This window comes from Orcinus orca, chromosome 7 (genome assembly GCF_937001465.1).
Source record: "Orcinus orca chromosome 7, mOrcOrc1.1, whole genome shotgun sequence".
NCBI classification, from domain to species: domain Eukaryota; kingdom Metazoa; phylum Chordata; class Mammalia; order Artiodactyla; family Delphinidae; genus Orcinus; species Orcinus orca.
The window spans coordinates 114,060,640-114,083,627 of NC_064565.1; the positions used below are offsets into that span (position 1 = coordinate 114,060,640).

The 22,988-nt window shown below is 46.1% G+C and overlaps 1 protein-coding gene across 21 annotated transcripts in view; it reads left to right on the top strand.

Moving 5' to 3' along the window:
• DGKD (diacylglycerol kinase delta) overlaps positions 1-22,988 on the top strand; it is a 117,104-nt gene that overhangs the window by 41,240 nt on the left and 52,876 nt on the right. The window contains exon 1 of one of the 21 annotated variants that reach the window (XM_033425017.2): positions 4,173-4,311. The exons of 19 other annotated variants lie outside the window; for them this stretch is intronic. The gene's annotated coding sequence lies outside the window, so the exon portion shown is untranslated. Of the gene's footprint in view, positions 1-4,172; positions 4,312-19,142; positions 19,890-22,988 lie in introns of those variants that run through there. One more of the 21 variants, XM_033425024.2, reaches the window with a different exon arrangement.

Consider the following 22,988-nt stretch of genomic DNA (forward strand, 5'->3'; position numbering starts at 1 on the left):
TTTAGATTTCTAGTGAATATTTGCCTTTTCTGTTGCCCTTCATTTCTTTCTGTATTTCTGTGATCTATGGGGTAATATTCTTTCTGTGAAAAATTCTCTTTAATTTCTTTAGTGTTGGTTTCTACTTTTGTTTTATTTTTATTTATTTATTTTTTGCGGTACACAGGCCTCTCACTGTTGTGGCCTCTCCTGTTGCGGAGCACAGGCTCCGGTCGCGCAGGCTCAGCGGCCATGGCTCACGGGCCCAGCCGCTCCGTGGCATGTGGGATCTTTCCGGACCGGGGCACGAACCCGTGTCTCCTGCATCGGCAGGCGGACTCTCAACCACTGTGCCACCAGGGAAGCCCTCTACTTTTGTTTTATTTCATCTTTTTGAAGGTTATTCTTGCTTGTTATACAGTTCTAGCATGGCAGTCATTTTCTTTCAGCAATCTAAAAATGTCATTCCATTGTATTGTAGCTTCCATTATTTTTGTTAAAAGTAACTTGTCAGTCCTATTGTTGTTCCTTGGATGATAATATACCTTGCCCCCCCCCCCGCCCCCACCCCATCTGACTACTTTTAAGATTTTTCTTTTCCTTTGGCATTGTGCTGTTTTACTGTGATTTTTCCAGTCATGGTTCTTTGTGTTCATCTTGCTTAGTGTTCCGAACACTTCTGAAATCTGCAGCTATATGTCCCTTCTGTTGTCAGTTTGGGGAAAGTCTTGGTTATTATCTCTTCAAGTATTGCTTCTACCAATTAATTTACTTTGTTTTTATCTTGGCTTATTCTCGTTTGATAGAGAAAATATTTTTTAAATGTTTTCTGTTTAACATTGTCATTTTCCTGCCTTAGGGAAAGATTGTCCTTTGAGCACGTGCATTTCCTCTTGGGTATCCAAATGTCTTCACTGACTTTGGACATTCCCCCTCCCTGTTCTAGTCATCTTTGAGCTTTCTTTAGTGATTTTAGTTGTATTCAAGTCCTATGATGGCTTCTTTTATAACCTTCCTACAGCAGCCTAGAGCTATAGCCTAGAGCTATAGCTATTCTTTTATAATCTTCCCACAGCAGCCCAGGAATTGTAGGGCCATTAGAGTTGAGTGCTTTCGTTTACTTATTTCTTCAAGTCAGTGTTCCATCATTTTAAACCTGTATTCTATTTTGATAAATATTTGATGAAATGTCATCACACTCCTTTAAAGTTATTTGAAGTTTCAGAATGCAGCAAAAACAAATGAAAGCAGTGGGGCACAGCAGAGCTCTGTTCTCACACCACCCCCCCCCACATCCCTCCCTTGAGGGTCGCTGCTCGGAGTCCATGCAGTTTTGTTTACTTTGTTAAATGCTGTAACATGCTGCGTGAGAGCAAGGATTTTTGTCTGTTTTGCTCACTGCTTTACCCAAGTGCCAGCACACAGTAGGTGCTCATAATTATATGTTGAAGAGTGACTTGATCACTAGTTCCAGGATGATTTTGGCCCTGTTCCTCTCACTGATTTCACTCAGTGGAGCACTTTCAGTGGACAGGTGCTGGATAGCAGTAAAAGAGCTCCCTTCATGTAGTGAACAGTCCTGTGTGAGTGGCAGGTACTGAGCAGTTAGGAGCAGCAGGCCAAGAAGGAAGTAGCTTGGCTGTAGCGGCGAGCGGGTGTCAGGGCAGGCCTTCCCGTGGCTGCGACGCGGCCGGGAGAGACGTGCAGAGACCTGAGGCTGAGGGGGGCTGTGGCCAGCAATACCAGGTGTCTGGGGTTGAAGTGGTTCCTGTCAGAGGGAGTGGAGCATGTGTTAGGGTGGCGAGATGGGCAGAGGGCAGAGGGGAAGTGCTTTACAGGCTGTGGGGAGTTTGGACCTTTTTGCCATATGTATTGGGAAGTTTTTTAAAGCCTGTGGGTTTTTATTATGGCAGCTGCTGGAGAATAGATCTGCAGGGAAGAGGTGGCCAGAATGGGTGTGAGGAGGTTGGACAGGTGGCCTTTTCTGTGGCAGGTGAGGGAGGTGGAGCGGGGACAGGGCCTTGCAGGCAGTTTGGTTAAACACTGTTCTCTTTGTTAGCAGCGCTGCTCTTTGTTCTGCGTGATTCAGGAACAGCACTGAAGAAAAACGGGTATTGAGCAATCAATGAGAGATGCTTCTAGACGCTTCCTAGAAAGCAGCTCTGCACATATCACGGTTACATTGCACAGGGCAAGCCTCTGGCAGCTCTGTACTTTCTCCCTTTACCAGGGTGTGTTGCTGGCCGCTTCCATTTTTAGAAATTTCACCCCAGACACTGACTTCATGGTGGCTGGTGTCAGAGGCTCTGTCCCTTTTGAGGGAGGCAGAATCAGAGCCAAATTCAATTTAGTGAAGATATTCACAACGAGTAGGATAAAGGGATGCGTCATCTGAGGTGGACACGTGTGTTCCTGATGGACGCTGGGGAACAGGTTGAGCGCCGAGCCCTGGCCGTGTCCCCGCGAGGGCAAGGAGCCTGGAGCGTGCCGGGCTCACAGACTCCCAGCCTGCGTTGCCTCTCGGAGAGGATAGTATGTTTCCCCAAGCCCCTCACCTCAGTCAGGGACGCCCCGGGCACCTGCGGCCACACCAGCACCACGCGCGGCTCGCTGGTTTGGCCGAGGCAACACCTCTGAATCCTGGGGCTGGTGGGAGCTCATGACCCCCCTGGGTGGGGCTCTGGGCCCCCACACGGTCAGAGTTGGGCAGGGACGGAGGCTGCCCTCAGGGGAGAGCCAGGCCCAGCGCTGTGGAGAAGGAAGCAAGGAGCCTGAGGGTTCCACCTGTGTGTTTGCTGTGACATGGTCAGTTACATTTTGCTTCATTTATGGGGGAAGTTACGTGCTATGTGGAATTTCCAAATTTCGGGTTTCCCAGAGGAGTCAGGGACTCTGTCTTTGAATCTGTCAGGATCTGTGTTTCCTCACTCAGGTGTAAGAGCCTAGAGAGCAGGGCTGGGTTATGGTTCTTTCTTTATCTCTGAAAGTGCCCGCACAGGGCCTTGCACAGAAGCAGGGTGCACAGGCAAGGACTGGGAAGCCAGGGCGTGAGTCTCAGCTTGGCCTCTCACCGGCTGAGTGACCTTGGGCAAATCACACGGCTCTGAGCCTCAGTTTCCTCGTCTGAGGAGTAGGGATAATAATAGTACCTGCTTGTGGGCTGTTGGAAGGGTTAAATGAATTAATGTAATGTAGGCGTGATGAAAGTGGTTGCTATTAATGACAATACGATTATAGGCACTTACTATAACAAGTGAGTATTCGATGAGTTAATGATGGAAAGCAATGGACCAAATTAATTTACTGTGTCATTGGTCTTAATTAGAAAGTTTTCTTTGGTTTGGTATACTTGTGTTTCTTAAATGGATCGTCCTGCGATCACTCCAGATTTCACTGGCCTGGAGCAGTCTGTTCACTCCTACCCGGGCCATAGGAGCAGCTGCAGTGGAGTTGGACCTTGAAGAGGAAAGACGAGTTTTACTGGAATATACCTGAATATAAAACCATTAAAAAGAGGCATCTTCTGCCCATTTTTAAAAGTACTGTAAGTCCTCGAGTGCCTCCTCGTTTCTTATCTAATGCCGTCCAGGGGATCTGGCGCTCTCTGACCCTCCCAGCCTCTCCCCGACACGGACCTGCTCCAGTCCAGCCTGCTCTTTTTGCAGGGAACAAATGCCCTGTGCACGGTCGCCTGCTGGCCGTGGTCTCTGCGGGGCCCCTCGGTCTGAGGCCCTCTCCACAAACTCTCCCTGTCAACCTGGTCCGTTCCTCAAAGGTAGGGTGAAAACACCCTGTTCCCTAAGACCTTCCTATTTATGCTGTGGTCAGAAGGGAACGAACCCTCTGCCGCCTTCTCCCTCAGGGCGGTGGCTCCCAGCCTTGGCTATGCCTGATCACCCTTTAGAACTTAAAAAAAGGGTTCCTGGCACCATCCCCAGAGATTCTGCTGCTGATTTACAAATGGGTGATTTTTCAAAGCTCTCCTCGATTTCGAGGTGCAGCCACATTTGGGACCCACACTCCTGCAGTGCTGAGTGCAGCCTCCTTAGTAATCTGGGCACGTGGTCTCACCTTCTGCGTCTTGATTTGAGGTCGGGGTTCTCTTTCACAGCTTGCCGTCCCAGCGCAGGGCACGTGCCAGCTGTGCGAGCGAGCGGGAGCCAGGAAGTCGGTTCTGCTGCCACTTGCTGTTCAGAGAATTGTTGCTCCTTTGTGAAGCCCAGTGGAACAGACGTCCATTATTGTAGGTGGTCCTGTGGGCCGGGCCCCTTTTTGTTACTGGGAGTGAGCAGGACCTAGGAGCTCCCTGGAGCTGTGTGCTTCTGGATTCTGGTGAGTAGCTTCGGCAGGGGCTGGCACCTTTGCTCTGTGTGCATTTCCAGGTTTGACAGCTTGAAAGCTTCTTGCTTACCGCTGGAGAATATAGGAATAATTTGACAAGTAAGACTTTACCCTGGCAACCTTATTTCTGAAATCATGTAGAGATCAGTTGGAAAAGATGCATGTTTTAGAAAGACTCATCTTCCCTTCTTTCAAAGGGAAAGAAGTCCCTGCTGTGGCAAGCTCCGTTAGGTGTCTGGGGGTGGACGGAGGTGGAAGATGCGTTCCCTGTACCTAGAGACTTCTTACGGGCTGTTAGACGTGAACAGAAATCATGATTGGACCCTGTGACAGGTGTAATGCAGAGGAAGGTGCAAAAGGCCGTGAGAGAGAGGAGAAAGAAGTGTCTCAGTCGGCCCAGGGAGTGGAAACTTCTGCTGAGAAGGGGATGTGTGAGCGGGACCTGGGGGACAGGCCTCTTACAGAGATGGCATGGGTGAGCCCGCACGTCAGATGCGTTCCAGGAATAGCACCTAGGAGCTCCCAGTCACTGACAGACCAACAGACCAACAGTGTGCAGACAGCTTATTAACGTAGTTCTTAAAGTGTTTGAATTGTGATAATGATTTTAAAGGAAATTTAAAGTGGAAAAAATGAAGATCCTGCAGTAGCTCAGCAGCTGTTTTCTTTTTTCATGTTCCCTTAAGACTTTTTCATAGGCAGACATTAAGTTTTGCATATGTTTTATATACATCAACATATGTATAGTTTTATATTTTGGCTTTATTTATTATTTCATCGTATAAATGTTCCCACATTGTGAGCCTCTATAATGACCACCTCTCTAGTTGTGGGTATTTCATCATGTAGATGAGTCATAGCTGATCAGTTAAACTTCATTTACTCCTGCAGTATTAGGGACTTAGAATGTTTTCAGTTTTCCTGTTGCAGATAATGCTAGCACAAGCGTCTTAGATCACAGGAGGGACATTTGGGAAAATGAGTGTGGTCTCTCCCTGCAGAGTAGCTCCCGTGCTGGGTTCCTTTGCTCAGGAGAGGGTGCAGGTTTTCCTGAGGGTGGTCTTTGCTCGGTCGTGGGGCCTTTCTCACCTCTGTCGCCTGACTTGAGGTTGAGAAGATAAAACTTCCTTCAGCTCTGCGTGATTCTGGTTTGGTTCTGGTTTACAGCTTCATTTCTGAGCATGAGGACTTCTGAATTTCAGCTTCTGCTTACTTCACATTATTTTAGATGGGTCACAACTGGAACTTTAACGTATCCTATACCCCCAGAATCTCTGGTGAGTGTGTCATGTACCTGTAGTAAAGGAAAGGAGGAGGCTGGGCTGGGTTTCATGATGAGGAAGTCGACAGACAGCTCAAGAGACCCTGGTGTCAGTGACCGAGCTGGTGGAGGAAGAAACGTGAGCAGAAAGTTGGAACATCTGCTCTGCAGGCAGTGCAGCCTGGAGAAGGGCAGTGGAGAAGTCGAGAACACGCTGGCGTGAGGGGTGAGGAGTGGTTGGGAGGGGGCGGAAGAAGCTTGGGCAGAGGGCAGGAACCAAGAAGCGAACGCTTAGTGGCATGATATAAGAATAGAGTGGAGGCAAGGACAGGCCCTCGGTTTATTCTTAAATTTCAGGAAAATGGATTGGCCAAATAATGGGGATTGAAAATAGAGAGTTTTCAGTATACACTGAATGAGAATTAAATTTAGGATATATGGCTTCCCTGGTGGCGCAGTGGTTGAGAGTCCGCCTGCCGATGCAGGGGACACGGGTTCGTGCTGCGGTCCGGGAAGATCCCACATGCCGCGGAGCGGCTGGGCCCATGAGCCATGGCCGCTGGGCCTGCACGTCCGGAGCCTGTGCTCCGCAACGGGAGAGGCCACAACAGTGAGAGGCCCGCGTACCGCAAAAAAAAAAAAAAAAAAATTTAGGACATACGTGTTTAGAGAGCTGTTTCTGCATAATGCCATATACAGCATTGCATACCTGAAAGGGAGTTTACATTTAATTTTTAGTATTTAATGTTTAGAATATCATAAAGGTGTGTATATTAGAAATAGGTTTGGCTGCTAAATTAGTTTCCTGGGGCTGCCATGACAAATTACCATATGGCTTAGAACAACAGAAATGTATTCTCTCACATTTCTGGAGGCCAGAAGTCTGAAATCAAGGTGTTGGCAGGCCTGCGCTCCCAACCGAGGTCTTAGGGGAGATTCCATCCCATGCCTCTTCCAGCTTCTGGTGGCTCCAGGCACTCCTTGGCTTGTGGCTGCATCACCCCCATCTCTGCCTCCATCTTTGCAGGACTTTCTCCTCCTTCCCCTGTGTCCTTTCTTTTGTCTCTTATAAGGACACTTGTCATTGGATTTAGGGCCACCCAGATAATCCAGGATGATTGCATCCTAAGATCCTTAATTATGTTTACAAAGACTTTTTCCAAATAAGCTCATATTCACAGGTTCTGGGGATTAGAACACAGGTATATTTTTTTGCAGGCCATCTTTCAACCCACTACATCTGCTTGTAAAAAATAGTTGTCAAAATAAAAATGGTGTGAACATGTAAAGTTTTATTTTTCTATACAGAAGTAGGCAGTCCTTGATCAGTATGGCAGTTCTACAGGGTCATCTGGGTCCCTCCAGAATTTGATTCTCCTGGTTCAAGATGACTGCTAGAGTGCCAGTGTCCCCCTTATCTCCTTTTGGGAGGTGGGGGAGAGGGAGGAGAAAAGAAAGGGTGTTGCCTGGCAGAGGTTTTTTTATCTAGGTTCATGGACCTTCTTCCCCACAAGGGGTCAGTGGGTTTGACTATAGTTTATTAAAACTGATTTTCATTGCAATGGTACTTCATTTTCTGCATTTAGAGACATTCTGAGAGGGTCCATAGGCTTCACTAGACTGCCAAAAGGGGTCCATGGCACAAAAAAGACATTCCAAGTTTCAGTATAATTTCAGTAGAAATTGAATGAGAATTACATTTAGGATATACATGTTTAGTGGGTGGCTTTTCTGCAAAATTCCATATTGAAATTTTGTGTGGTTTCCCAAAAATGACTTAGCACTTCTGTTAGTCAGATGACTACAGCGTATGGCCATTGGCATAGGGATCTAGCAGGCTTCGCTCATAGCATCATCCTGATGGTTGCCCTGAAATGACCATGTCAGAATAACCATGCCATACATAGGAGTGATTTTTCATGTCTGTATTTATTACTTCCTTTCCTCCCAGTACTATTGTTGAAATGTTTTATGGTATCCAGAAGTTTTGTGAGGTACATTATAAAGGTGGTCTTCTTTTTTTAGCTCTATGACTTAGGGCAAGATACTTCATCTAAGAGTTTTCTCATCTGTGAAATGGGGATAATACTAGACTCCATCTCATTGGTCATTGGGTTGGCAAAAAAGTGCCCTCTGAATGTTTCCTAGTTTTTATCTCCACTACCAGTTATCACTACTAGTAGGAAAGTAATAGGGGTCAACTTGCTAACACTTAGCAGTTATTCTGATTTGTAGAAATTCCAAAGGATTTCAGATGAGATTAATTTTCTTGGCAGTGTTAAAAATAGCATCTGCAACTGAAGAGTAGGTATCAGGAAAGAATTATTGCCCTTAAGAATTATCAGGCAAATAACTAATAAAAAGAGGAAAAATAAAATATAAAGGAAACACAAATGTAATTAAAAATATAAGGTATCTTTGTTTAATTTGCTTATTATAAATCACATTTGGTTTTCCCTTATATTTTATGTTTCCTGTTTCTATTAGTTATAGCCTGATAACTCTAAATAAAAACGAAGCTACAATATATGATGGATTTATGTAGTATTTTTAGTTGTTTTAAATCTTACCTATTTGGCATTCAAGTTTGTTCAATGAATGAGAGTCCCTTTGTAGGCCTGCATGAGGTGAAACCATGGACCTGAGTTTCTCAGCTGTTTCCAGCAGATGGTCAGCCTGTGGGGTGGTCAGGCGCCGCTCCTTTGGTGAGCAACCATGACCTTTATCCAGATTTCAACATCAGTTTTCCTTTTCAGCTTGTTTGGAGCTCAGATATTTCCTGGGCAAAACCCCTACACCAGTCACTTTGGCTCAGAGAGAGGAAAAGCTATATATATAATTGGCAAATTTCCTTGCATGGAAAAAACTCTTCCCAATTTCTGTGACTGCTGGCCTGGATCTGGGATGGGGAGGGTTGTACTTGTGGGTTGAGGCTGTCCCGTAAGTCCTTGTATAGAAGCTGTGCCAGACGGGAAGCCCCATGTTAGGATAGCGGCTCCTGCCGCCTGAGCGCACCGCCTGGTTCCTCCCCAAGCTCAGAGCTCCAGGAGAGCCTGACCTCATGTCCTGGCTGTGTCAGCCGTCAGCTGTGGGATCTCAGCTTCTTATACCTGTAGCTTCATTCTCCTATTGGAAAAGTCGGGGCAGTACTATCTCACACCTGGGGAGGGGAGGGGCAAGCACCTGGCACGTAGTAGGTGCTTAGTGAATTAAATGCTCTGATTGTTAAAACACCCCTTGGACAGTGGAGCAGGACTAGGAGAGCAGCTGCAGGAGGAAGTTAATCCAGTGAATTCCATGCTTTATAATCCACTCTGTGTTCTCAGTTTCAAGAAGCGGGAAGAAGCAGGCTTTGAGCCAAATTGGTGGCTGTGTGTTTGCTAAGTGTGGGGTTTTGCTGAAGGCAGCACCTGCTCTGTGACACAGATGGTCCAAAGAGCCGTGTACTCCACGTGAGGGCTTAGCATTTGGTTCTTACAGTCGTTCCAAGCAGGCAGAGAGAACACTGTCTTCTGGCAGCCTGGCTGGTGAGCGGTGGAACTAGTTGTGGTGTCTGTTAAGTATATTTAGAATTGGGGTGCGGGAGGATGCTGTTACTTGTCAGGGCTGTGTGTTATTTTTGAGTAGGGGGTTGCGTTTATGAAATTGAAGCCATTTTCACAATACTGTTGGGGTGTGTGTGTGTATGTGTTGTGTGGTGTGTATGCATGTGTATATATGTGTGTGTTAATTGTTAACGCTTCTGATTGTCTTTATTTACAAGTGATAGAGGAAACAAAAAAGGACAGTTGAGAGACTGTAGTTTGACTATAGTAATTTTGTAAAGTTCTTTGAGAGAAGAAACAGTGGAGAAACATAGATTTGATTCAGTTTTTCTTGGGGTGTCCAGGAAATGAATAATTTTAGCCATTCTTTTTTTTTTTTTTTTTTTTTTGGTGCGGTATGCGGGCCTCTCCCGTTGCGGAGCACAGGCTCCGGACGCGCAGGCTCAGCGGCCATGGCTCACGGGCCCAGCTGCTCCGTGGCACTTGGGATCTTCCCAGACCGGGGCACGAACCCATGTCCCCTGCATCGGCAGGCGGACTCTCAAACACTGCGCCACCAGGGAAGCCCAATTTTAGCCATTCTTGACCCAGTGTTCTTTGGTAAATGTTCAGATAAATGTCCAGGTTTCATAAATACTTGGTAAATGTCCCAAGGATATGATTGAGCCGTGTCCTCTCTGGTTTTTTCCTTGAAAGTTAGGAAAATGGTGTCACTCTGTAGGGTATTACGTTTTAAAAAAAAATCCTGCTTTTCTGTTCCAGAATAATCTGGTATTTCAGAGTGCATAGAGTGGTGGGATCTTTTTATTTTCTTGAAACAACTTGTTATCAAGTTAAGATAATTCCCTGCTTGCTGGTGGGGAGACTGTGCTGTTTTTTGACTTAATAATCCCTCCTCCTCCACAGCTGAAGCACTTAGTTTGCAATGTAGACTCAAAAAGAAACATGTGATCCTGAGCTGTTGTACTGGTTCTTACAGGATGTTTAGCTAAACCTCAAGACTCAGCCAGGTGCAGAGGTGCTCAGGTAAGGCCGGGAGCTCCCCTGCGCCCAGCCGCTCTGGGTGCACCCAGGCTCACCTCCATCCAGAAAAGCCGGTTAGTGTCAGGGCACTGTCTTCTCTGCTTCCTAATTGTTCTCAGTCTGCAAAGGTCTAGCGATGGTGAATCAGAGTAATTAGACATTTGGAAAATAGTTAGGAGTGGGGGTGGCTCCCCCCTTATCCTTGGAGGGGCTGAAGGGACACTGACCTTGAGGCAGGAGGCTTGGCATCTGTCCTGTCCCTGACACTGAAAACCAGGGCTGCTTCCTTGACCTGGGAAATAAGGGTCCAGGATAGCTGACCTTTGAGGCTGTTGCCAGCTTGGCTCTCTGTCTTCTGAGGAATGAACTTTATGGTTTGCTGTATGCAAGAGGTATCTAATCACACCAAGGAATAGATTAGGTATTTGTTGTTCCCAAAGCTGTAAGTGCTGGCTTTCCTGGGCACTGCCAGTTTACACACCCTGTTGTAGATGAGTTAACACTTGTCAATTATTTTTAGCACCCACTTGCAGAAATTTCCTGGCTTTGATGATAAACCCTCTGGTCATCTAGTCATTTAGAGAAAGGTTCAACCCTGTAATTTAAAGAATATTCTAGTGCACTAAGATATATTAGCATTAAGAATATTTTTATAGCTTACTTGAGGCCTAATTGCTGTACAATGAACTGCACTGTTACAGCTTTATGAGTTTCTCTCTCACACACACACACACGCATGTGCACGCACACACACACACATACCTGTTGAAACTGTCGCCACAGTCAGAATAACAAACATTTCCATCCCCCTGAAAATTTCCTTGTAATCCATTCTCTCTCCATATCCCTCCTCAGGCAAACAAGGATCTCTTTTCTGTCTTTGTAGATTAGTTTGCATTTTTTAGAATTCTGTATAAATTGAATAACGGTAGTGTGTCCTTTTTTTTTTTTATGTCTGGCTTCTTTGGCGTAGCATAATGATTTTGAAGTTTTCCATTTTGGGTGTATCAGTAATTTGTTTTTTTTCCCCAATTTGTTGATCCATTTACCTGTGGCGGCCATTCAAGGAGTTCCCAGTTTGGAGCTAATGCAGACAAAGCTGCCACGAACATTCGTATGCACGTCTTTGTGTGGACATATGTTTTCATTTCCCTTGGGTAAAAACTTACTAGCAGAATTGCTGGGTCATACAGTAGGCGCTATGTTTAACTTTTCAAGAAACTGCTCAGCTGTTTTGCAGAGTGCTTGGAAGTTTACATTCTCACCAATAGTGCATGAAAGTTCCAGTTTTCCACATCCTCACCAGTACTTGGTGTGGTCAGTCTTTTTATATTATCTTTTTATTTTACATGTCCTAATAGATATATAGTAGTGTCTCATTGTGGTTTTAATTTCCATTCCCCGATGACAAATGATGTCAGCATCTATTCATGTACTTATAGACTATTTGTATGTCTTCTTCTGTGAAGCATATGGTAGAATCATCTGTCCATTTTTGTACTGACTTGTTTGTCTTATTATTGAGTTGTAAGAGCTCTTTATATATTCTGGATATTGGTCTGTGATATATGTGTTATGAATGTTTTTCTTGTTCTGGCTTGCCTTTTTCTTAATGGCATTTGTAGAAGAATGGAGTCTTTGGTGAAATTTGTGTTCTATCCAAGAAACCCTTTCTACCTCAGCATTGCAAAGATTTTTCTTCTAGAAGTTTTGCAGCTTTAGGTTTTACAGTTAGGATTATGGTTAAATTTTATGTATAATGTGAGGTAAGAGTGATGTTCATTTTTTTTTCCCCCATATGGATGTTCAGTTGTTCCAGCAGCATTTGTTGAAGAGACTTTCCTTTCCACATTGAATTACTTTGACACCTTTGTCACAAGTCAGTTGACCATATATTTGTAAATCTATCTCCAGGCTTCTATTCTGTTCCGTTGATCTATGTCTGCCCCTATCCTAACTCCATACTTTCTTGATTACTGTTACTTTACAGTAAGTGTTGAAATCAGACTCAAGCCCTCTTAACTCTGTTTTTCTTTCTTAAAATTGCTTTGGTTATTCAAAACCCTTCGCATTTTTATGTAAATAAAAATTAATTGGTCAGTTCCTATTTAAAAAGGGCCTGCTGGAATCTTGACTGAGGTTGCATTGAATCTATAAATCAGTTTGGAGGGAATTGATGTGTAAATAACATTGGGTTTTCCCATGAACATGATATATCTCTGTATTTATTTAGGTCTTCTTTAATTTCTCCCAGCAAAGTTTTGTAGTTTTCAGTAGTAGTTTTGTAGTTTTCAGATATCTTTTTTTTTTTTTTTTTTTTTTTGTGGTACGTGGGCCTCTCACTGTTGTGGCCTCTCTCATTGCGGAGCACAGGCTCCGGACGCGAAGGCTCGGTGGCCATGGCTCACGGGCCCAGCCACTCCGCAGCATGTGGGATCTTCCCGGACCGGGGTGCGAACCCGTGTCCCCTGCGTCGGCAGGCGGACTCTCAACCACTGCACCAGCAGGGAAGCCCTTTCAGATATCTTTAATGTCTTTTCTTAGATTAATTTCTGTGTAGTTTGTTTTTTGTGCCTATTAAATAAATTAAATAGAAATATTTTCCAATTGTTTGCTGCAAACAATGGCTTTTGTGGTCTTGGAAAATAACTTCATAGTTCTAGTAGTTGTTGTAGATTCCCCAGAAATTTCTATGTAAGCAGTCATATCATCTGCAAAGTAGGGACAGCTTTATGTCCTTCTGACCCAAATGCCTTATATTTCTTTTTCTTGTCTCATTGCAAAAGCTTGGACTGCCAGTGCAATGTTGAATAGAAGGAGTGAAAGCAGAAATCCTTTCATTTCTTTGAGTCTTAACAGGAAACAGTTAAGCTCTTCACTGTTAAGTATGATGTTAGCTGTAGGCTTTTTTAGGTAGCCTCTATCACTTTGAGGATTTTCCTGTTTGTTGAGAATATTTGTTATGAATGGGTGTTGAATTTCATCAGATGCTTTTCTGGTATCTGTTGAAGTGATCATATGGATTTTCTCCTTTATTATGTTAAAAGGAGAAATGAAATTGACTGATTTTCCAACGTTAAACCAACCTCGCATTCCTGGGATAAACCCTGTTTCCTCATGATGTATTATCCTTTTACTTATTATTGGATTCAGTTTGCTGTTATTTTGTTAGGGGTTTTTGCATCTCTATCTGTGAGAGATACTGATCTGTAATCTTTTTGTTTTTGTCAGGTTTTGGCACTTAGAGTAAGCTGGCTTTATAAAACATGTAAGCTAGCATTATAAAACAAGGAGGATCATTGTTCCTCCCTCTGTTTTCTGATACAGTTTGGTGTTACTTCTTTCTTAAATTTTTGCTAAACTTACCAGTGAAACTAGGTGTGGATCTCTCTATTTGGGAAGGTTTTCGATAATACCTTTTGAAATTTTTGATAATAAATTAAATTTTTAAATGGATATAGGCTCCTCAGGTTTTTTGTTTCTTGTCTACATTGACATTTTACGTACTCCTTTTCCCCTCCAATTTCTCTCTGTTGGAGGGAGAGGTGTCAACTTCTCTAGAGAAGGGATGTCCTGGGCTTGCTGACTCTCTCCATTCTAGCACCCTGAGACATGCTGGCACAAAGTAGGCGTTCTAGAAATATTTGTTGGGTTGATTGGTTTGTTGTTGCTTGCTGTGTCTCCATCCCTCGGCATCTCTGTGAAACTTCTCGCTCCTCCATCCACATGGGACTGTGTCATAGCTGTGTCATGACAAGGGGAGGTGGCTCCTGAGTCAGGCCAGCTGGCCTCGGCTGACCGCATGCCTTGCGCTTCCACTGCAGCTGTCCAGATACATGGGGATGTGTCCACAGCTCTGGTAGACAGACCCTCTGAGTCAGGGCTTGCCGAGGGAAGAAATATCTTCAACCTTTTTCTGTCTTGGGTTTTTTTTTTTTTTAAATGTTAAATCCTGTGGTTGGAATTACTTCTTTTCATTTTTGAAATATACTTGAAATACCAGAGGAATATAGGAAGCTTGGTCAGAGGAAAGGGGTAAACTGTCTAAAGTTGAGGGGGAGTGGTTGTAGGTGAGGGGGGATTATCCTGAAAGTCACCTTGCCTGTGACCTACCTGCCCGGCTGGGATGGGTCTGAGATGCCCTGTCCTGGGCTGCTTACTAGTGACAGCCCTGGACTGAGTACATTAGTCAGGGAGTGAGAGAGAGCAGGTGGTCTGGACTGGGCATCTCTGAGAGGACATGAGCGCTGTGGCTGTGTACTCCATTCAGGTCCTGGCACTGGAAGGGGGTCTAGTGCTCACGCCCCCCTTTGCATCTTAGGGTCTGGGTCTTTGTGCGCCTACAGTGCAGCTACAGAGGTTGGGTGTGGGAACCGGGGCTCCCTTGGCAGAACTGGGAGCTGAGAACAAGGGCTGTGCTTCTCAGGGTCCTGTCTCCATCCTGGGTCTAGATTTGAAGGACACGGCCTGCCGTGTTAGTTAGAGTGCCGCATCCACGTGCCAGCCGGCACAGCTCCCCTGAGCCCCAAGGTCGGTGGGCACTTCATCCCTCCAGGAGGGAGCTCCACAGGCCACGATGTGCCCTGGACACGTGTTGGCCATCTTCTTCTGGTCCTGGCTCTGCCTCCTACAAGCTGTGTGCCTCTCTGGGCATCCGTCGCCTAGTGTGTGACATGGGGTTAGAACAGATGGTTGTCCCGTCACGGGCACTTGTGCAAGTCTGTGACCTCACCTTCCGGCTGAACCCAAGCAGGACCACGTGATGGCTGTGAGCTGTGCGCGAAGCAGCTCGGGTCCAGCCGTCCTCACCTCGTCTCCTCCTCCAGCTTTGCTTCACACCATCAAATTGGAAACCTTCACGTTGTGGTGTTTACTTTTTTAATGCAGTGGTAACATGTCTGAAGACATTTTCCTTAGAATCAGTTCTGAGAGGAGGAGTTACCACCCCTTTCATTGCCTGGGGGTGGTGGTGGTGGTGAGGCCATCTCACTGCCAGGGTCCCCACCCAAGGGGACTGGGGAGGGGCTGAAAGGACCCACACCTCGGTTTCTTCTCCTGCTGGCCTAGTCCTTTGCTGGGAGCAAAACTTGAGAGCATCCTCACGTATGTAGCAGTGTGACCTCAGCGTGAGATGTGGTCATTTTCCCAGACCTTTTATCTCCCAGAGTGAGTCACAGTAAGGTCAGAGAACCTGGGAATCCTCAACCCACTGGGTAAACTGCATTGAAATAGTCCAGATAAAATGGGGGAGGGGGTGTTAGGGGAGATTTGCAGAAGTATATATTGTTGTGGTAGTTTTCACTTTGTAAGGTTTTTCATCCTACATTGCTTAGTAAGTGTGAGCATATAAACACAGTTTTCAGAGGTGACCCTTCATGTTAAGGGCAAGTGTTCCATTCCGTCATTATTTATTGAGTGCGTACTATCTGCCAGGCACTCAGGGATTCCTCTGGGAACAGAGCAGAGACCCCCTCCTTAGAGGAACCAGAGTCAGAAAAGGGACAAGGTGCAAATTCCATCTTTTATGCAGCAAATTGCATTTAACACCTTCACATCAAATTCTTTTGTTTTTTTTTTTAAACAGTTTTGAATTGAAGTGTAGTTGATTTACAGTGTTGTGTTAGTTTCAGGTGTACAGCAAAGTGATTCAGTTATACATATTGACATATATCCATTCTTTTTCAGATTCTTTTCCATTGTAGGTTGTTACAGGATATTGAATATAGTCCCCTGTGCTATACAGTAGGTCCTTGTTATTTATCTCTCTTATATATAGCAAATTCTCTTTATGTTCCTCCTAAGATGTATGGAATGACGTATATCAGAGGTCAGCAGCAAAGTTCTCTAAAGGGCCAGGCATTTCAGGCCTTGGCGGCTGTTGGGTCTTTGTGGCTGTCTGCAGCAGCCAGAGACAGTACGTAAATGAACAGGTGTGGCTGTGTTCTAATAAAACTTTATTTCAAGAACAGGTGGCAGGCCAAAGTTTGCCCAGCCCTGATGGAAGTCGTCAGATTTGATTTGTGGTGTCATTATTTCAGCCTTACTGTTACTCTGTTAAATCAGGCTCCCTTGGTGCTGCTGCCATTTGAGTGGACAGTTTTCAGTTCTCATGTAACGAAGTAAATCAAGTTCTTTACCTGGAGCGTGAAGAAGGCTCAGTCTCTGTGCCATGGTTTTCTTCTCTGTGTGATGACAGAGATGGTAGTCTTAATTCAGTTTAGGTCTGGGGTATTTAACAGAAAACCCAGGTGACAGTGGTTTAAATACGTCAGAGGTTTGTTTTTTTCTCCTTGAAAAGACTAGGGCCCAGCAGGCTTAGCCAGTCTGGAGCCCCACAGTCGGCAGGGTCTCAGGGCCCCTCCCGGGGGCCAAATGCCAGGAGCAGGGGCCGCAAGGAGCGGGCGGGCAGAGGCTGCCACTGTGTCATCCTCTCAAAGAGCTTTCCTGGGAGGTCCCCCCACCAGCCCCAGCACGTCAGCTTGTGTACCTCTTTTGTGTCCCTAGGTCAGGGGCGGTGGAACGTGCTCTGTGAGCTAGGCCGAGCTAGGGGCCATCAGGAACAGCAAGGTCAGTTCGTGAGGAAGAAGGGAAAATGCTAGTTGTGTAGGCAACTAGTAGTTTTTGTCCCAGATGTTGATTTTGTAGGAAAAAAGAAACATAGATAATTTAAAAATACCCCTTACTGTAGACATTTTGGAAGATACAGAAAACCAGAAGGAAAAGAAAAAAACCTGAGGTGTCAACTTCCAGTTTTCCAGCCTATGTGTGTCCCTTCCTTGAAATATATATATTTTAAACACAGAAGTGTAATATAAACATGCCCTTTAATAAATTCTTTGTAAACCTTGTTTTTTCCTTCGGTGTTTTGTTTGTTTCTGGCGGCATGGCATGCTGCCTGGTAGCTAGTCTGTGGTTTACTTAACAAACAGCCTGAGATCAGCTCATCAGTAAAGATGTGCACAAGACTTTGTCCCAGGGACGGACACCTGGCGAGTCAGCAGATGCAGGTGTTCTTACCTCAGGCCACTTTGCTCTTGGAAGTCTGACTGCCTAATCAGCTTGACCTTCAGTGATCAGAAAAGTGCATGGCAGGCAGACCTTGGACTATAGAGGTTGCTATGCGTCTCCTCCCCTCCCCTCCCCTCCCCTCCCCTCCCCTCCCCTCCCCTCCCCTCCCCTCCCCTTGATAGTTGCTAACTGTACGGTTACTGTGGATACACCTGGGTATATGCAGATTTATCGTCAAATAATCCCAGAGGAAAACAGATAAATTGTGACAGCATGGTGGCCTCTAGATTAGATTGCCAAGGCACTCCCATTCCACTCCCTCCATCCTCACATCCCTTCAGGACCCACTGCCAGGGTACTTTGGTTTAGAGTTCATTATCACTGGGATAATAATAATTCTAGGTGTTTGAGCTAATCGTTCCTTTGTGCAGTAACCAAGAGGGAGATGCAGTTAAAGTCCTTTCTGCCGTGGTGTGTTTCCGTAACAAAAAGTGTACTGACCCAGCACGGCCAGCCAGGGAGGAGCACAGACCTGCCCTCGAGGCCTGCAGGCTCTGCCTGCAACTTGCTTATTGAGTCTTGGTCTCTGTGCGCTTTGCCTGTCTCTGATCTGTAACTCAGCTGCAGCAGCTTCCATCCATGAAGCTCCTTCATTTTTTTCAAAAGTAAAGTTCTATATTTACTGTAGTATTTCCTTATGTACTTTAAAGTTTGTACAGTACTAGTGTTTTTATTAAGATTCTCGTTCTGTTAACGCTTGGCTACAGCATTGCCTAGGTTTTGAGTGGTCTGCTCCAGCTCATCCTTTCCCACGAGGCTTAAAATTTTTATTGTGCACTTTTGTAGAATGTGAGGATTTTCAGCAACTCAAATTTTACATTATAGCAAAAACACCTGTAATGTTTTACCAGTGCTCAGATTGTTCTTTTATTCGGTTTTTTATACAAATAGCCCATTCCTTATAAATAATTAAGCACACATAACCAAAATGAACAATAAACACTCAGTAGTCTTATCACTGAGATCATAGATGCAAACACTGTTGTAGAGCCCTGTGGTTCTCAAACATGGGCGGGACTAAGGAGTGGGGAGGTGAGGTTCGCCCACAGAAGGACATTTGGCAGTTGGAGACGTTGTGGCGTGTGACACCTAGGTGAGGGTGAGGGCATGCTACTGGCGTGTTCAAGGATGCTGTTCAGCATCCTCCAGTGCTGTGGGGGACAGTCCCTGCAACAAAGAATTATTGGGCCCAGAGGGTCAGTAGTGCTGGGGTTCAGAGACCCTGATATAGACATAGATTTAGGCATTTTCCTGTGAATATCAGTACATACACTTCAGTTTTTACAAAAAATCGGACGAATTATGCATCCTAATTTGTAGCCTGCTTTTAAAATTTATTATCTTATGAACATCTCTGTACATAAATGTGCACTGTCGTCGCCCTTTTTACAATTGGCTAAATGGTATCCCACCGTATGAAACATGTCATTATTTATGTATTTCTCCACTCCCCAGTTTTTGGAGATCTAGGCTGTTTCTAGCGTTTTGCTATTGGAGGCGTGTTAGATTTTGTTTGTTTGTATTTTGCCTTCTGCTTGCCGTCTCCTGCTTCCCGCCTCTGGGGCACCACCCCCATACCTGGGTGCCCTTCGTGGGCCATGGTACCCCTCCCCCCAGGGTGCCCCCCACCCTGCCACCCTGCTCAGGGCCGCCTCTCATCTCCAAGGTTTCCCTCACGTTGAACACATTTCAAAGCTAATGAAGCACCGTTGAAATGTTGAATCGATGAGTAACTTGAAATACTGTCATCCCATTTCAGTTGTAGGTATAACTTTTACTTTTTGCTTCATCTTACTTTTTGTTCCTTTTGAAAAATCTGTCTTCTGGTAAGTTACATGTGAGTTTGACCTGTGGCCCAGTTGGCTTTGCTCCCTGCCTGGGCGTCCTGCAGTCCCTGTGGCCAGTGTCCTCAGGAGGGCTGGCAGGTGGGCAGGGAAGAGGGTGCTTGGCTTTGACTGAATGCCTTGGGCCCCCGGGTAGGTCAAGTAGCAGTGGTGGTGGGGACCCCTCTTTGCCCCCAAAGCTGCCCTGTGACTGGAGGTGAGGTGCAGCTTCAGAGAGGAGGGTGTCCCATCAGCAGTCGAGGCCTGGTTCCTTTCTGGAGGGCAGATGCGGGGCGGGGAGCCTGGGTGTCTGGACCAGCATCCTGGGCTGCTTTCCCACAGGGCCCTCCAGGAGCTTGTTTGCGTGGTGGTGTCTATTTTTGTGTTTCGTATGATACCGTGTGAGGAAGTCCCTTGTCTACGCACATCCCAGCTGTCGTGAATAGTTTGTATATCGGGGCTTCCAGGTGGGGATTGTGTATGGCGAACTCAGTGTTTCGGGCAGCATCGGAACGGCAGGACGTGAGTAACAGGAAGTGACAGAAATGACTGAGCGTGCCAGATGCTTATTCTTGGCCACCTTTCCAAGCCCCGTGGACCGGGGAGCTATATTTAGCCGAGTATTTCCAGGTTCCTAACCCTGTGCGGACACGGCCCCTTTGCTCCTCTTTGGGTCGGTGGCTAAACTGCGCCGTGCTGATGGGCTTCTCTGCGTCTCTGGTCTACTTTGGTGACCCACAGGTTCTTGCCCATCGGCTTTAAAACTTGAGTTTTGTTTTTGCTGGGCCGCTTCAATTCTGATCCATTTTGAGCAGTTGGAAAACATTCTGAAAGAGGGAAGAGTGGAAGGTAAGAGTTCCAGGTGATGGTGGGTGATGAGGCTGTGGGAAGCTGCGTGGGGAAGAAGTTAAAATTATAAGGATTTAGAATGAAGTAAGTGGAGTGAATTGTAGGTTATTGTAAGTACCTCTAGAGGGCTGATTTATGTCTTCTGTTTCTTGGAAGCAGAAGGCTGGGATTTTTAAAGCCATAGGCTTGGTGGTGTGACTTCACCCACATGCTAGAAATGCTCTTTGGTCACCACCTGGCCGAGTAGAAAGCCTGCAGGTCGGATAAGCTTCTCGGTGATGAATTCCTGTTGTCTGAGCTTTGTCACAGGAGAAGTTTCACCCAGATCCCCAAGTACCACGGAGCCTCAAGTAGTCTGCCCGTAGATGCGGGTGATTTTTGCCCAGTGGCGTCAGATGGCGCTTCAGGCACGTGTTGACCAGATGCCCCCATGGGCTGCTGGGTGTCTCTTGTACCCAGGTGTCTGCTGTGACTGCCGTCTCTCTGTGGGAGCAGCTGGGGAGCCAGCCTTTTGCTCTCATCGTTGCCTCACATGCCCTGAGCTGTGCTGGCCTTCGGACCAGCGCCTTCCTGCTGGAGGACAGCAGGTGACAGCTCCAGGCACGAACAGCAATAACGGCCTCTCTCATTCACCGGGGCCGTGACCCTGAGGTTAAGAAGCTGAGGACTAGAGGGACAAGGCATCTGTCCCAGTGTCCCTCTGATGGCTCAGTCTGTTGTAACTGCTGTGCTGTACTGTCCTCTCTCCACACCTCTCATTCTATCCCTGGGCTTACTGAGCTCGCTTGGCCTTTGAGCAGCAGGATGTGTGTCTCTGTGTGCTTTGAGAATCCTCAAAAAGGAATTTTCTGGGGTTTGATGTTAGCTTCTGGTAGCTGCCACCCCAGTGGTTGACCAGGGGGTGTGTTGGGAGAGAAGGTTTTTTTTTGGTCTCTAAAAGCTTCGTTCTGAGCCGTCCAGCCAGCGCGCCTCCCCCTTTCTCCCTTCATAAAGCATCAACTTCATTTTCACACACTCAGCCAGCTCTTTTAGGATTCAGAAATCTACTTTGAGATAAGAAATTTGAGAGGCAAATTAGGAACAGTTGTGTCTGCTATGAAGTGCATGGCAGCCAGCAGAGGTGGGCGGGGAGTGTGACTGCCACGCGAGTGCCCGGAGGGGGGCGTTCTGTGTGGTGAGTGAATGAACGCATGATCGCCAAGTTCAGGCTGCTGGAGATTCCCCGGTTTTACCAGCAGAATCTGTCTGCAGGCTGACACAATTCCCTTCTGTGGGGCTAAGCTATAACCACAAGGCAAACTATAAATTTATACTGTAAACCATAAGTACAGTAAATTGTACGTACTCTGTATGTGTGTGTGTAAATACTATAAACTATAAGTACAAAACATAGTGTATGTCTCTAGCCCTAGCTTGGATATTTTAGCATATTTTTGTGCCAAAACATTTAACATTTTAAAAAATTATTAAATATTTCAGGCATTCAAAAAGTAACATAGTGAACAACTGTGTACACTTCCCAGCCCGAGAAAGAAACATTATGGATGTACTTGGAGTCCTTTATATTCCCTTTCTTATCCTGTTCCCTTCCTGCCCTCCCTCCCCTGAGGTCACCCCCATTCTGAGTTTGCGGTTTATCATTTGTTTGCGTCCTTTTTTATACTTTCTCTACTCATATATGTAGGTATAAACAATACATAGTATTGTTTAATCAGTTTAAAAACTTCTAATAAATGGTGTCACACTACACATCTCCTGCAGCTTGCTTTTTTCTCACCCAGTATTGCGTTTCTGAATTCTATGCATGTGCATACATTCATCTTTAGTTAAGTGGTTCAAGGCTTAAAATGACAGATTCCTGATTTCTAGAATTAAATCAGAATTTCCAGGGAGTGGGACATGAGCCTCAGAACTTTTCGCAGGTACAGTGAGTTGAGGCTCACGATGCTCCAGGGTTGTTTTCGTGGCTTACATTGGGGTCCAGTGTATGACGTGTCCCACTGTCGACTTGTTTTCCCAGATTTCAGCCTTGCAGACAGCGCTGCCGGGAACAGTCTTATACTAGTCTTCCTGGGCACACAGCACGAGTTTCTTTAGAGTGTGCTTCTAAGGGTGGAATTGCCAGGTGTGCACGTCTTTAGCTTGATGAGATATTGTCAAACTGCTCTGCAAAACTTTAAATTTTTTAAGCGACCCGCCAACAGTGGTAACTTGTGAGTGATGTTATTTCCTTTTATAATGTAGCCAGGCTGATGGCAAGGTGATGAAGTCTCATGAACGAGATAAAATCTTGGCCATGCCCAGCATCTGGATAGACACCCCAAGCCCAGCACGTCCAGAATTGCACTGCTGCCCCCCACCCCCGACCCCGGCTCCCAGCTGCCGAGCCGGCTCAGAGCCTTCCCCTCCCAGGGTGGCGGCCTCTCCCCCGCTGCTCCAGGGGTCTTTGTGGCTCCTGTCTGTACATTCTGTCAGGAAACCCCTTGTCTTCAGGAGGCGTCAGAGTCCCGCTCTCCCCTCCCCTTCATCTCTTGATGGGATTGCTGAGCACGCTCCCACAAGGTTTCCCGACTTCTGCCCTACCTGCTACGCCCAGTTTTCAATAATGCAACCAGAACGATGCTTTTTAAACCCAAGTCAGATGTCAGCCTTCTGCTCAAAAGCTCCACGGCCCCCATTTCACTGGGGCTAAAAGCCAGAGCTCTTACAGGTGCCCCCAGGGCACTCTGGGCCCTGTCGCTTCTCCAGGCTGCCCGGCCTCTCTCCCCAGCGACCTCTCTCCCCGGCTCACTCGCTCCAGCCACTGGCCGCGCTCCTGCTTCAGGCTCTTCTCTTCCACACCCTTCCAGTCTTTTCCAGTGAGGCCTACCTCAGTCTCCTGACCTCCTTCTTCTGGTCTCTCTCCTCTCCCCATAGACTTTATCACCAGTACTACTCTCTGTGCTATATAATTTACTTCTTTATTATAGTATTTATTTCCTGTCTGAATTTGAATGTAAGCTCCAGGGGAACAGGGATCTTGTCTGTTTGTTGGAACGGAAGAGTGACTGAATTTATTTCTGAGAAGAAAGGAAGAATTTGGAACCTCCAGATGAGGGT